Source organism: Paralichthys olivaceus, chromosome 19 (genome assembly GCF_024713975.1).
Source record: "Paralichthys olivaceus isolate ysfri-2021 chromosome 19, ASM2471397v2, whole genome shotgun sequence".
Lineage (NCBI taxonomy): Eukaryota > Metazoa > Chordata > Actinopteri > Pleuronectiformes > Paralichthyidae > Paralichthys > Paralichthys olivaceus.
In genome coordinates, this window is record NC_091111.1 from 5,671,570 (window position 1) to 5,686,022 (window position 14,453).

Sequence of the window (14,453 nt, forward strand, 5' to 3'; positions counted from 1 at the left end):
GGGGTTTTGGATTTTCAGGTTTTTTTGCCTCGTAGTGGCTGCACGTCTGTACATTTAATCAAACATTTGTCTTGCTGCGAAGTCCAGTGTCTGCATTTGGGTCCCACAATCTTTAAATCGGTTGGTTGATTGACAGTGGGGTACACAGGATGGTTTATGTGTAAGCTTTAAGGGTCCAGTGTGTAAGATTTGGGAAATTCTCATGATGTTTTCACTAGTTCATTTAATCTAAATTGTATGAATTGTAGTTTTCTTTACCCCAGAAAAGACCCTTTATTATCAAATACTTTATATTTACATCGAGGGGACTCTCTCTACGGAGGCCACCATGTCTTTTACATTAGTCCAGACTGGACAAACTAAACACCTTTTGAGTTTTTTTTGACAACTGAAGCTACCACAGGTTCTTTTTCATGTTTGGAAGGAGAGGGTGAGGTGAGGAGTGTTCAGCTGCAACATGAAACTTCAACACTAGCTATCACACAATTATACACACTGTACCTTTAACTGATGGGATCCATGTGCATTTTTTTTTTATTTAGTAGATATTTGCTTAAATCTAAATTGATCAGTGTGTTGGCCACTCAGGAGCAATAAAAATACTGCAAAACGAAATGACATATTATCTTTTGGTTAATAAGTCCAAACATTTCCCCATTTATTCATCCTTCAAACCTATAGCAGTGCTGGCATTTTTTTAGAGTTTTGTTTCTGTCCACCTGAATGTGAATTGACTATAGCCTGACCATTGAGCTCTGTTTTGATCACCACCAGCTATAGTCACAAACTGACTGTCTGCTATTTGATTAATGTGCAGCTGGTCTTGAGAACTTTTTAACTGAAAACTGCTTTTTCTACTCTTTGACAAAAACCAGCCCTGATGAGCAGTGAGACTGAAGCACGCCGGTAAAGTTGTGGGCTGAAAATCCAAAACACCTCAACGAAAGATGCAAGAATACTTGGCAGAGCTGAGCTGTACTACAGGTGGGTGAAAATCCTCTGTAGATTTATCACTATGAGCAACCATTTTCACTCAGTCATTGTAACCATATACAATCTTTATTACTGCAGCTTTAAATAAAATGTTCAACATCTTAAAAGATGGGAGCAGATTCATGTCAGTCATTATGTTTAGAGATCTTTTGTACCTGGTTTTCAAACTTAATAAAGGTGTTGTAGTGAACACATAAAAAGGAAAAGGTTGGCACAACAGTAATCTAATTTAAAACTTTATCTAAATGGCGTACAGTTTGTTTCTATTTCTTTGTACAATGCCAGTCCATTCTTGGGGACTGATCCTGTATCTCCATCACTGTTGGCGGTTTTAAATAGAAAGGGATACTTGGTTTCATAAAGCAAAAAAACTTTTGTTGATGAAAAAACATGAACCCAATGAATATACACTAAGTGACTCATTAGCTAGATTCTGAACCCCCCACACTGTATGAACATGTTCAAAGAACAATTCTATATTCTGCACCAGCTAAAAAAATGGCTACAAAGACATCAGTTCTTAAGGAGAAAGGTCTAAGCCTAATTGGGCTCACGCAGCGTCTGAGCGTCTCGCTGCCAATAGAGACTGTTAGAAGATTAAAAACAAAGGCAGACTAAATAGGCGAGTGCTAGAGACTCTACGTCTGCCCCCACCTCGCTCGTCCATCTCCATCCACCCCTCCACTTACCCAGCTGTCCGCCCCCTCCCAGTTTCAAGGAGTCACCGTAACCTAGCAACCCCGGGCGGGAAGTGTGTCAGGGATACGGGGCCGAAGGTGAGGATGGGCGAAGGTGGAGACGCATCTGTGTTAAGAAGAGGGGGAGGGGTGAGGAGCCTTGTCAAAGACCCCTAAAGATCAAATCAAGCTCTGATTGTTTTTTTCAAGATTGCCATGGTTACCCCCCAGCAACATTACGGTCAGCAGGTTTAAAGATGAGGCTCTGTCAGGAGAAATTGAATATTGAATTCACTCTACCACAATCATGACTCCTCAATCAAGTCAGGGCAGCAGTTCAATGAAAAGAGAACGACGGAGGATCCCTGCTCATGTGCAACACTTCTACTGTTTACCCGCACTGAAACATAAATTGGCAGTTTGGCAATCAATGTCGGTCGGCTGGTTACCGCAGGCCATGTGTAGGTCTAAGAGATGGCAGCGGAGAGGCGAGGAACTGAAAGTGGACGTCTAACAAAGAACTCGAGTGAAATGAAGCAGATGAGAGATGAGCAGAAGCTGCGCTGAACAAGATAAGAAGTGATTATGATGAGAAAGAACTCACAGGCAGACATAAATGACTCTTGAGCCAAAGAAACAAAGGACTAAAATTTGATATTATTGCTGAGAGAAGTGTGTGTGTGTGTGTGTGTGTGTGTGTGATTGCACGCTCTAACGCTGTTCACGTTCAAGCCTCTAGTGCTATTTTGATTCTCTAAAGCCTCTTTTACTGAAAAAGCCCAGATGTACAGTCGGTCCAATTCATTTTAGCTATACTGTTACCGTGTCACTGCTAGTACCCATCTCGGCTGCCCGCCTAATTAACATCTTATTGTGACATTGTGCGAGAAAACGAAGCTTGTGATTGGCTCACAGAGTCTGAAGTGTCTCAAAAGAGCTTTTGAGCTTCTCAAGTAACAGGCAGCAGGGACTGATTATATCCTGATTTAATCATTGTTACCTCTTTTTGTGTGACAGTTTTTAGATTAAATGAGACAAGCAGGTCGGCAGATTTAATCTCACACATAATTGTGACTAGATATGAAAAGTAAAATACAGACACAGCTGCACCTGCCGTCACGTTGCTAAGTCCTCCTCTCTGATTATTTAGCTGCGTGTGATTCAGTATGCGAGCCAAGAAAAAAGGGGACACAGGGAAAAATGTCAAAGGTTTGATTGGCTGCACAAGGGAATAACAAAGGGTCACCGAAAATGATAGGGATGAAAAAGAAAGAATAATTGATAAAGCAGTTTTGTGAGTGTGGAGAGAGGTGTTGTGTTATTTTATAATAGCTGGTAAATACATATAGAGTAGAAAAGGCTTTCTGGTACACTGGCATCAGACAAACTATACACTAAACACTAGGGGAGCGTGAGTTGAGGGGTATTCAGCTGCAGTATGCAACTTCACCACTAGATGTCGCTCAATTCTATACACTGAAACCTTTAATACAGAAAAGTGCTGAATACAAACTGATCATTGCTCTAGATCATTTGTACAGCACATTTAACAAAGTCAGTTCTAGGTGCTTTTTCATACTTTAGCAACTGCAGCACATAACATCATGAATGAAAATATATAAATGAATAAATTAAATATAGGTGAACGATGTTAAGTGTTAAGTTCAAATTTGGCTGTATTGGATTCCATCAAGGAGACAATAGAAAACAGTTAAAGACTTTTACTGGAGTTTAAAACTACTCAAGTTCTTTCCTCTTTCCAATTCTGCTTCTCCGTTCTCAATACTGACTCTCAATTCAAGTAAGGAATAACAAGTTAATAGAGCAGGTAGTTGCAGACTCATATGACTGATCACTTTATTGGTCATGATTTTAAACAGTTAAGACATAAAAGTTTTTAATAGTTTCACTCTAATAGTAGCTACAAGCCGTTGGTTAAGACCTGTGAGTCAGGGTAAGGTTTGCACCAATCAGAGAGCCAAAGTGCGTGGATCATGATGTCATCAACTCATCCTCGCTGAGGACCTGGGGACATCATGTGATCTTGAGGGACCCTCTTTAGAGACTGTTGTAATTACACATGCAGCCTGGATGTATTCAGATGAGTATCTGCGGAGATGGAGGGAAAGATAAGCTGCAGGCTTTTAGAGAGATTCCTCAACAAGCACTGATTTCAGGAGCATTAGAGGGTCAGTATCCTGACTGACTGTGATGACAATGACAGTGTCCACACTTATGAAATACCTCCACAACCATCTCAATGTCCTTCATGCAAGGACACACTGTGGATCAGCCTGTCTGTCCTTCAAATCTGATATTTTAGATACGGTTGCCCTTGTATGTATCAAAACGGTGTGTCCTAGACACTGTGCTCCAGGATTTAGCCATAAAATGTCACTGCATCCTTATTAAAGGTCAGAATTTCTATCTTTGAAAGGTGCTGTTTTGTACTATACCCTATACCCAGTGATGACAGTGCAATTTAATGTCAAAATTATAAAGTCAAATGTGACACCACTGTTCCAATTCTGATGAAATCTGACGAGATGATGTGTTTTGGCAAAGATCTACTTGAGAAATCTAGTCTGGTCGGGGTAACACTGGCAGAGAGGGTGGTGGCTATTGGTCCATGGGATCATTCGTGGTTAAGCTTGAATCACATGCCTACAACAGAAGCCAGCACCTGCTTTAATCTTGGTGTAAATTAATAATCACAGACAGCTATGACTGCTGATTGCCTTATCTGTCGGCCCTCCACCAGCAGCTTATTTTAAGTCCTTGAACTACAGGAACAATGTAGAGGGCCCATCCTGCCATGTAACTAGTAATCCTGTATTAGTCAGATAATGAGTCTGCTTCTGTGACAAAGACAAATGATGATAGCATCGAGCAGCTAAGTGGTACACACCACTCCAAATGATCATCAGCTACTTTGTTCTCAGTGTGGCAGGCCTGCTGAGTAGAGCCTTTACTAATGGCTGCTGATTTCACTCTGATGTTTTGTAGGCACGGACTGATTGGATGGTATTCCATTACTTAAATCTGTGGAGCGAGCCTCCAGGCACTGGGCACAGGGGAATGAATCCTCTTTGCCTTGAATTCTTATTGACACTCACAAAAATGTTGATCTACAGATTCAGGCTCCACAAAATACCAATTGACTCTTCTCTGGAAAGCTGCTGCAGCAAATTGTTTTATTATCTTGAAATAATCGCATATGATATATTGTGAAGGAAGTGGCTCGTACTGCAGCTCCCACGAGTTCTGAAGAACTAACTTTCAGTGTAGTGCAAAAAAAATAAAAGGTGCGAAAGGTGCCTTTGACCACAATCCTGATCAACAGACTAAAATGTAGTCTAACTAAAAGAGGTGATCTCAGTGAAGCATGGTTCGTTTTGTTTGCAGCGTAAAAAAAAACACTGCTTTAGATAGTTTGGCCTTTCGGACCAAGTGCAGGAGGTTTAGAGAGCATTAAACAGAAGTGTGCTTATCTTCTCCAATGCTACCACTTCTGACAATATAAAGTTTGAAAGAAAAGGACGAGGTGCATTCTAATGAGTGTTGACTACTGCGCCCGAAGTTTGATGCTGTTAGTAAACCATGATAATACAGTGAAAAGAGTTCAGTTATTGGCTCCATTCAAACAGAAAGATAAATAACTGCCTGTCATGACACCATGCCAACATAAGAAGTACACCTGTCTACATACCATTCAAGTATAGTCAGACACAGCCCAGATAAGTGACAATAGGAAGATGTGCTCCTTATATTGCATGTGGAACTCAAACTCATTGCACTAAACTTAAAACTTAAAACACAGATATTTCTGACTTCCACATATGTATATGGCTAACATATGTTAGATCTGCTTTGTGTCAACAATTAGTGTCTATTGCCATCAACTTGCAATCCCCCCCCACCGACACGTATGAGTGGTTTCATGATAATACAATTTTTAGACCAAGTTATTAAAGTATGAGACAGTGAGCAGAAGGTTTAGTGGCCTCACCTGTGTGGACCAACTGTAAAAGCACAGAGGCCACAGTTAGTGTGACAGAGTGTATGTTACTATTTCCATCTAGTGGATAACAGCACACAGTACACCCTCATTGATAATGGAAGTTTTTTTCTCTCTGCTTGAATGTCACTGTTAAATATGATCTCACTCTCAGAGCTTATCTCTGTATTATTGTTTATTATTATATCTACAGATATAGTGATCTCAATCACTATTGCATCAGAGTACCAATTCTGCCAATTCAACCCTAATTCAGAAATGATGAGCAAACCATTGCCAACGATTTAATTAAATACATACTAAATACTATACTGAGTAAATCTTAGGCATTATTTTGAAAAGGAATTGATTAGAAAGTGTATACAACAGATTCCCTAAAAAAAAACAGTTTTTTAAATGTTCTTTAACCAATGAAACTTTTAAAGTTTTCATATTTTTTGCTTACAAAACAGTTCATATTAACATAAATTACTCAAAAAAGTCTCCAAATATCAATCAATCAAATCAAATCAAATCAAATCAAATTTCATTTGATTAGCCCATATTCACAAATCACAATTTGTCTCCTATGGCTTAATAAGGTGCGACATCCTCTGTTCTTCACCCTCAACAAGAGTAACGACAAATACCAAAAAACTCTTTTAACTTGGGAAAAAGAAAGTAGAAACCTCAGGAAGAGCCACATATGAGGATCGCTCTCCCAGGATGGACAGAAGTGCAATAGATGTTTAACTGAGAAATCAGCCAAACAACAGTGTTTACAACATTTTAAAAGATTAGAAAGTCTTTAATTTGTTTTGGGAAAATTAGAAAGCAAATAATAAAACCAGGAAATCTGCATTGATGTAGAGTGAAAAGCTCTGGTTGTACAGTCTAACTTTAAATTATGTCAGGTAATGTAGAAACATTTACAGACAGAATCATTTCAAGCACAGTCCGAAGCTGTTTTATCAGAGTGTCAACATCAAAGTTTGACAGGAAAAGGACAGAGTCATCACACACACACACACACAGGCACACACACACACACACACATATGCCCTTGTCTGTCAGGTGAAATGACTCTGGTCGTCTCCTCTGTTGCCCCCTGCTGGGCTCTTGACCTATGGGTGGACGAGTCCCAGCCACTTTGCTGTGACAGTCCAAACGGATTGACTCGAGTGAACGACCTTGTCCGTCCCCTCTGGACATCTGTACGCTCACTCAGCGTGGACAATCAATCTAGTGTTTTAAGTGCAGGCCTTGTCCTCAGCCACCAAGAGAGGGCGCTGATACCCTTGAATATGTTGGAACAAACTAATGTTTGCTCCTGCTCTTGGATTTTGTCTGAGCTCGTCTCTTTTCTTGTTCTGTCTTTGTCTTTCTCTCCCTCCCTCAGTCCCTCTCATAAGTAAAACTTTCCCTGTATCTTTGTGTGAGTGTGTGTCCTTTGCATGCTTGCTTCAGTGTGTGTGTGTGTGTATATATATACTGTATGTGTGTCTGCACGTGCCTGTTCCGCTCTCTGTTGTGGAACAAATTACACAGCGGCTGGGGAGCCAAATGACTAATCAGTGGTACACAGATTAAAATCCAATTGCTGCAATTTGAAGCCACACAGGAGTAGTATGGCAAATTATCTACTACAGTGTCTGTGCTGCTGTCTGCACCGGGCATACCTGTTAGATGTTGATCTTTTAATTAGTGAGGCCCGTACACACTGTAGATCAAGAGTTTTAAAATCCAAGATTTTGCTTTCAGACTCGACGAGGGATGTTGAAAAAGACAAAGCTCACGAACGACACGCTGTGTGTTGCTGTCCACGTGCTTTGTGGATGTCTCCTCGTGCAGCACTTGATGCATCTCAAGAGTTAAATTGCAGATTGTCTGAGATGTAATCTGTGCATGAAAGACAATAAATATGGTGAACAAAGTGAGAGCGAACCACAGTCGGTGGTTAATTAGTTCATATTCACCAGGAGGGACGTTAGGAAGATGAAGTGTTGTGCTTACGATCGGGCTGGGAGGATGGGATGTTGTCTGTAGTCACTCATTCACCATCACTGTATCATCCCCTGCCCACAATAACCACCTATCAACCACAGGATAATGTGGCCAATGCCAGGGCTTCCCATCTCCGACTTAAATGGTTTGCAAATGCTGTGTGTGTGTGTGTGTGTGTGTGTGTGTGTGTGTGTGTGTGTGTGTGTGTGTTTTATTTTAATGCAGCCCAGCAGACAATTTATTTGTCCTCGCACAAAAAATATATATTCAGAGGGAGAATGAATGATAAGAATAATGAGCAAAGCGCTGGCCAAACCCTGTAGGTGAACCCCGACTCCCTGTCTTCTTATATTATCCTTCATTTGTTCTTGGATGTACAGAGGTGCAATATGCACTCGAGCAGGGCTTAGACACAACATGAATGCTTGCCTGGAATGCTCTGAATGGCAAAAAATAATCTCATTTTGTCTGGGAGTGTAGAAATCCTGTTTGCATGGCTGTGGCGTGTGTCTTTGTGCCCGAGTGTCTTATGGCAGGCTGGAGACACGAGCGCAGGCTGTCGCTGAAACCATAACAAATGGCTATGGAACACTTCATTGGGGAAGAATTGAAACTTGCCATGTTTACCTTTACTTTTCGTTTCCCCTCTACAGATGTGACATTTGATTTTTGCATCATGCACACAAAGGATGGCCCTGTTTTTGTAGATTTCTGAACCATGTCTAACGCCAAAATTGCACTTTTTACACAGTTTATTAACCAGCAATGGTTTGATGAAACACACCTGCTTGTTTTCAGCAGTGTCCTGCATATCCTCATTTAGTGGAGGAGCAGAGCTCACCTGGGAGCCATTACAGCCCCTGCGGACGTTGAGCAACTCCAGTGGAGCGGCTTCTTGCACAGATGCTTCGTTCAAGGGTTGTGTGGTGCAGGAGGAGAGAATGTGATTGGTTATTTTTCCAACCAGTCAACACCTGCACTTTATCTTCATAAGCCCACTTATTCAAAGTTTGGACTGCTGGAATGCAGCACCTGAAGTTCTCTAGCACTCACCCAGGACCTGCTTAAAGCAACATTATGCAACTTTTACTGAGTAACAGCGCCCTCTGCAGCCACAGGTGCTGATTGATTCGGATTTCTGTGTCTGAGCATTTAGTAATGTCATGTTGAGGAAAAACAAGTCAATCAATATGTCCAGAGCTGTGACTGTGTAGCCCACTTACTTGATGGAAAGACTGAAAGGTGGATATTACCCATGATCGTCATTTTCCTGATTCAGCGGAGCTGCTGCTGCAACAAATGAACCAAACTCTGTTCAGATTTTTTCATATTTCAAAAGTTTCCACGTTGAACACTGGATATAAACGTCGGTTTGTAGCTGTATATTTACTGGAGAGACAAGTATTACAGTAACCCTCTGCAAGAAACTAAATAAGTGTACTTCTGTGCTGTGATCTCGGTGAGTTACATTGTGAGTGTGATGGTGTCTGGTCACACTTTTTGCCCTTTATCAATCATGGTTTTGATGCTTCTAATGGACACTTCGAGCAGGATAAGGCTCCATGTTGCATCTCAAACTGGTCTCATGTACATGAGAGTTCAGTGAACTTGTGTCCTCACCAGTCATTCTGACTGATGTGATACAATCATGTCGTCATGGAGCAGAAAGGGGACGTTGGGAAACCATGTCACAAAGAACTGAAGCTGTATTAGTATGGTGTTCCTAATAAAGTGCTCAGTGAGTGCATGTGCATGACATAATGATTTCACAGTGGCATGATTATAAGCTTTTATTTTGTCGTATGGCCGTAAGGCATGCCACTGTCAATAAATCATTAAATCACTGTAGCTCGGGGCTCGGTCAAAGGACCGTCCAAAAGCCATTACTCCAGATGGTGCATTAGGATGAATATCATTATGATGATGTCATCCCCCGCAGGTCCGTTCTTTCTTCAGTCATATTCTTCCAGTCATATTTTAAGGCAAACCATAATGCCACCATTTCGCCATGTGGCATATAACTTATTACAGGTGTGACGACAGGGGACCCAGTGTTAAGGAAAATTGTGTATTTATTTTTTTGCTTCAGATTAAAACACTTTGAGCAGGTTGTTCCTTTTAAACTCCTTTTGATCGTATTAAGAAAAGCTCTTCTCTGTCCTCAACCAAAAAAAAGGAAGAGGATTCCTCAGGCTGAAACAATTTCCTCCCCTCTCGTCTCCTCTCTTTTGACTATATTTCTAAATTTACCCATCCATTAGCGAGAGACACAGAAGAAGACAGAGCTGCTGGAGCTTTTAACAAGGCTTCTCCTTCACTCCAGTGTCATGCTCTACTGGGCTTCAAAACACGCAGCCCTCTTTTGTGTCTTTATTATGGCGGGTGCTTTATAAGAGATGAGATTGAGGTTGTTGAGCTTCTGTGTGTGTGTTTGTGTGTGTGTGTGTGTGTGTGTGTGTGTGTGTGTGTGTGTAGCTGCGAGGGAACCTGACATCAATGAAATTTTAGGAAAGCTGCAGCACTCGGAGGTATTTGGCGTGGGAAAGAGGTGATGGTAGGTGTAGAGGTGTAGATGTGTGTGTGTGTGTGTGTGTGTGTGTGTGTGTGTGTGTGTGTGTGTGTGTCTACCAGTTATCTGCCACAGCTAATTGATGCGGACAAGCTCGACTGAAATCTCTGTGACATGCTCGCTGTTGATGGATGCCCATGTCAATCTTTCTGACCCTCCCTCCCTTCCTCCCTTCCTCCCTCCCTCCTTACTCCCCCGTCTTCTTCATTCATACACAGTGTTTCTCTCTCACACACACACACACACACACACACACACACAGACTATGAGTCCTTTTCAGCAGGGCACAAAAGGAGCAGTCTCCTGGCACGCCGTCACCAGCTGAGCTGTAACAGAGCGGTGCTCAGAGGGTGCAGAGGGGGGGAGGACTAAGGAAGGGGATAGGAGGGAGAGGTGGAGGATAGAAAATAATGGGTTGGAGGGGAGATCTGAGATGATATTACAGAGCAACAGGCGGGATTTGAGGAGGAGGACAGAGGAGTGACGAAGGAATGTATAAAGTTGGTGTGACGAGGAGGCGAGACAAGTGGAGACTGAGAGAGGAGGTGGCTGGCTCAAAGAGGAGGTGAAAAAAGACGGCGACTACAAGGAGAGAGGGTTTGTTAGCTGAGCTGAGCTGCTCTTGTGATGCTGAGGAGCTGCTTAGCATTCTTCCGTTCTTACACTCACTCCAACTTTAGAGCTGGCTCAGCAGAGAACACATAGAGTGGCGTGATTAATTTAGGATGCAGCGAGCTGTTTGAGCCAACACACACACACACTCTCACACACACACACACACACACACACACACACACACACACACACACACACACACACACACACACACACACACACACACCAGTGTTTCAACGGAGGTAGTGGTTGCAGATTAAGGCCTTTACACTGGATTTCATCCTTTTGCAACATCCTTCAGCTCTCAGCCAGCGTCATCATGACATAATGTAAACTTCAGATCAGGGCACAGGAGTGAGTGTAAGTAAAGATCCTATTTATACCCAAGTAGAACAAGCATAATCAGTTTAAAGGAACAGTTGAACACATTGGAAAAGAAGGTTGTTTTCTTTCTTACATGAGAAAAAAAACACTTTGAACTTATATTTGGTGTTGATAAAATGTCAGGGGATCATCATCCTCTGGGGCCCATGAATGTCTGCACCAAATGTCACAACAATCCATACAATAGCTGTGAGGCTATATAAAGATAAAACCTCATGGTGGCACGGAAAGTCCAGGGATCACCGGTGTCATTAGGATTGATCATCTCTGGATCATAATATCTGCAGTGAATTTCAACACATTGTCTCGTTATTTCATTCTGAACCATAAATGTCAACCTCATGGTGGAACTATTTAAAAGGTTTGGAAATTACCAGTAGTCACTAGTGCTGCGTTACCTCACTATGGGGGTTGGGCCACAGGGTCATTAGTGTTAACTGTTAGGGACCAAGCAGAAAAGTGAAGTGCCAAGGTGTGGAAAGTAATTGTACCTTTTTAATAAAATTGGAGTAATTCTTAAAACAATTAAATATCCATACAATTTACAAAAAATAGATAAAAACTACAAAATCAGGGCCCAAACTTAAAGCGGTCAACTAAGCAATAAAACACATACAGTTCCAACATAACTAACAAACCCCAAAATACATACATACACAAACGAATATGATTAACTTGAAACAAATGACAATAAAGTCAAACAGAAAAGTTTCAACCCATTCTAAATCTAATACCCCCCTCTTCAATCATGCTTTGGCCTCCTCCACTTCCTGTGGGCTGGGCTTAAATTGTCACTTCCTGCAGGCTTCAGGCCTTTTGCCAAAGGATCTCGGTGTAAACAAAGGGTAAGTGTTATTGCAAATTAAAGAGAAATACAGTACAACTGAAGAAGAAGACAAAGGACTATGTGTAATGTTTTTACTGAAATGAAATATAGAAAGTCACAATATTATACTAACACCGAGCTGAAGATGTGTTGTCTGGATGACAAGCACTACCTGAACAGTTTATGACCTGTTAGCTCAGATTAGTGCCAGGATCTGACTTCAAATTCGTTTCTATTTGTGTCTGCATTCATTTTGCATGAAATGTCGAACATTGTTATTGTAATTTATCCAATACTTTATATCATAGGCTGTATATAAAGATGGATGAAAAGTGTAGCCAAACCATCTTGATTTCCCTCTTCTGACTGGTTACGATGAACCTGCCTCCTCTATGTTAGCAGATGGGATATGAACTAAAAAACGAAGTTCACGTCAAATACAAATATTTCTCATAGACGGTTTCTGTCAGATTTTTTCAGTAAGCTTGGTTTCAAGTTGGATATTTAATACTATGAAATGAGGTGAAACGAAACGATTGACGACTAATACTGACTTGTGATTGGTCAAGTATATTTATTGGCAGGACCTTGATACCATGGCTCCACAAATCACTATTGTGCAGAGTGTGGTTTCACGTGATGGCAAAACCCACATCATGGATATTTAACTTCATTTTTGAACAGTGGGACGAAGTTCAGATTTCCGTTTCCTTTGGACAGAACCAGGCTCTTTGCTTCCCCTCTGTTTCCAGTCTTTGTGCTGAGCTGAGTCTTCCATTTTATTTTGGTTTTCTGAGCTGCTCTTTTTGTATTTATGAATCGTCTCGTGGGCTGAAGACGGCCCTGAGGCTGGAGGTTCACCAGCCCTGTGCCAAGCTGAGTCATATGCCCCCTAACCCCAGCTTCATATTTAATGGCATGGGAGTGGTATCAATCTTCTCATATAACTCTGGATAAGAGACATGTAACTCTGAACTCTGTAACTATTCCTTTAACATCCTGTCATCTCCTCTGATGAATATGTATCTCTGTGTGTCCTTATTATCTCCTTCCTAATGGCATCAGTGAAGACAGATTGGAGCTCAGCTGATTGGATAAACCCGAAGGGACAGATGAATTAAGCAGCACTCCAGACGCAGGTACCTGCTTTCATACATTACCGACTGAATCTTTGCTTTATGTCACTCTCTTGCTTTTTTCTACTCTGTGCTGCCTACCTGTCGCTGCCACACTGACCACTCCACAGGGAGCAAAACAAACACACATGCATTAACACCTCAGCCTGGAACAAGGGGCGCAGGAAGTGAAAACAAACACCTACTGGTATTTCCGGAAAGAAATCTAGTTGCCGGTGGAGTGGCGTGTGCGGCGGTGGCAGTAATGATGGTGGGCACTGAGATGAGAATTGGACCACTCTCCTGGCGTGGGTAGCTTTCATATTTTCGCTGCCACGAGTGCCCGCGGTGCTGTGCGGGGCTGGCTGGCAGGCTCGGGGAAAAAGACCCATCTGTTGTATGAGATTATTTCAAACCAGAAACAACACCGGATGTCACCTGTTTGGAGACGCTCAGGGGAGGTGGGATTATTGGGAGGAGGATATATATTTGTGTGTGTGTGGGAGAGAGGGGTATGAGGGTGAATTTCTCGAGACAACATGTGTCCTCTAGTCGTATAGTCACAGTTTTATGTTTTTCTTTATGTGTGCTAAATGTGGTTGTGTATGGTCCTCCATCATATAAACGTGTTTATAGTCAGCATGAAGAGACGCTCTAAGGAGAGAAGATGCAGCCTCCCATCATATTGTATCAGCTGCCATATATTTTTATTTCAGTACTTTCATATATTATCATATATAATCTGTATTTCTTCTATTTTTAAACAATACAATATCCTAAAAACAATATCTCTGCAGCAGCAACATCTCAATTCCCCAAACACATCATCAACTGTATACAGACAACAGTGCGGGGGGGGGGGACTCAAGATACTACAAGCAACTATGTACTGGTGACAGCTATGTATCAATCACGAACATGACATTAGGTTGTGTTTGAATAGTAATCTTCTGGAGAATCAGAGGCTCTATCACCATAGACATGTGTCGAGATCAGAGACATATACGTATCTTAGTACATGCATGATATGCGATTCCTCAAAGCTCAGAGCCAGAAGAGTAAAAGTGTATAATGTTTCAAGTTCTTACAGTCTGGGCTCTACTTAAAGCCCTTACAAGTAATTTTTCCTTTTGGTCATTTTCAAACGCCTCCTGTCTTGAAAACCTCTGTCTGGCTAGCATGTGCATTTGTTGAAGGAGGACCTGTGGTAGTCTTCAGTTGCCATGAGAACTCAGAGTGAGCCTTTTATATTTAAATACTTTATATTTACATC

General features: G+C 41.6%; 1 protein-coding gene across 5 annotated transcripts in view; it reads left to right on the plus strand.

The window, feature by feature from the left end:
* Window positions 1–14,453, plus strand: part of ches1 (checkpoint suppressor 1) — a 151,231-nt gene that overhangs the window by 32,337 nt on the left and 104,441 nt on the right. For 2 of the 5 annotated variants that reach the window (XM_069514841.1, XM_069514842.1), the window contains exons 3-4: window positions 876–984; window positions 13,131–13,204. The gene's annotated coding sequence lies outside the window, so the exon portion shown is untranslated. Of the gene's footprint in view, window positions 1–875; window positions 985–10,683; window positions 10,806–12,064; window positions 12,085–13,130; window positions 13,205–14,453 lie in introns of those variants that run through there. The other 3 variants (XM_069514843.1, XM_020091984.2, XM_069514844.1) reach the window with 3 other exon arrangements.